The following is a 1,452-nucleotide window of genomic DNA, read 5'->3' as shown; positions in this document are numbered from 1 at the left end:
CTGCCCACATGCTGGACAGGCTGCAGGTGACAAGGAGTTAAGACCCTCCTCTCAACCAATGTAGGATGGGGGTTGGTGGATGCATATCCACTTCCTTACCCCTCGGTGGAAGGATTCTGGTGTGTTTACGCCATCGCTCCGAGGGTCCCCAGCAGGACTGAGTGATAACCTGCTAGTTCGTGCTTACTTACTCAGCTCTCCTCCCTCCCCATCCTAACGTGCTTTTTTTTTCTTCTTAATTAAAGGTTGTCCTTTTGTTATTGGTTTGTAGAATTACAACCCCTTGTTGATTATCTACGTTGTAAATATTTTCTCCGAATCTCATTTGGTTTTTAGCTTGGTGACATAAAGAAATGTTTAGTTCTTAGATAGCCCAGTCTGCCTGACTTTTCCTTTATGGTTTCCTTATGGTTTTGCTTAGGAAGGACTTTCTCACCTCAAGATTAACAAATAGCTGTCTCTATTGCCTCTTAGTACTTTTTCAGTTGATAAAAAGTTGGTAAAAGATTTGTTAATCTCTTTGGAATTTACTTTTGGGTATGATATGAGATATAATAAGAATAAGAAAAGTAACAATTATTTTATTTCCGAATAGATAAACAATAATCTCATACTATTTTTTAAATACAAAGAATAGGCCATCCTTTCGTCACTGATTGGAAATGCTACTTTTGTAATACGCTAATTTCCCATAATCCCCATAGCTTGGTTTCTGGGTTCTTTGTTCTGTTCCTTTGATCCATCAACTCCATCCTGTTTTAATTTCTTTAGCTTTATAGTTCATTTTGATATCTGGTACGTCAAGTCCAATCTCATTTTTCATCTTCAAAATGTTCTTGCCTCTTCTCGCTTGTTTACTCTTTCAGATGGGCTTGAAAATCAGCTTGTCAAGTTCTATAAAAATCCCTTTAGGATTCTGATTGCGAATGCATTGAATTTTTGGGAAGAATTGACATCTTCATGTTATCAGGTCTTTCCATCTTGGAGCATGATATATCACCCCATTTATTCAGGCCTTCTCTATGCCCTTCAGTAAAGTTTTACTGTGTTCCTCATGCAGGACTTGGACATGTCTCGTTCAGTTTATTCTCAGGTGTTTTATAGTTAGAGTTGGCTGCTGTGCACGGGATGATTGCTTCATTACATTTCTAATTGGCCTTTGCAGGTATACAGGAGAAGTGTGGATTTTGATATGGTGTCTTATCTCCAGTCATGCTGATAAACTCTCTATTTAGTTCTAATATTTGTCAGTGGATTAGAAAAACTTTGAACCAGTCATGCCTGTCACACACGGGATGGGCCTCCAGGGAAGGGCAAGGAGCTCCGCAGTGCTGATGGCTGCTATTGAATCTGCGGATCCTGTTAGGGCTGCTGTAGAGACTGCTGTGTGTATGGGGCAGAGCTTTGGACAAGATAGCCTTTAGATCCCTTCCCATTCTAAGCTTCTAACAT

This window comes from Macaca mulatta, chromosome 9, assembly GCF_049350105.2.
Source record: "Macaca mulatta isolate MMU2019108-1 chromosome 9, T2T-MMU8v2.0, whole genome shotgun sequence".
In the NCBI taxonomy this organism is placed as follows: domain Eukaryota; kingdom Metazoa; phylum Chordata; class Mammalia; order Primates; family Cercopithecidae; genus Macaca; species Macaca mulatta.
Note: the sequence above shows the minus strand (reverse complement) of the source record.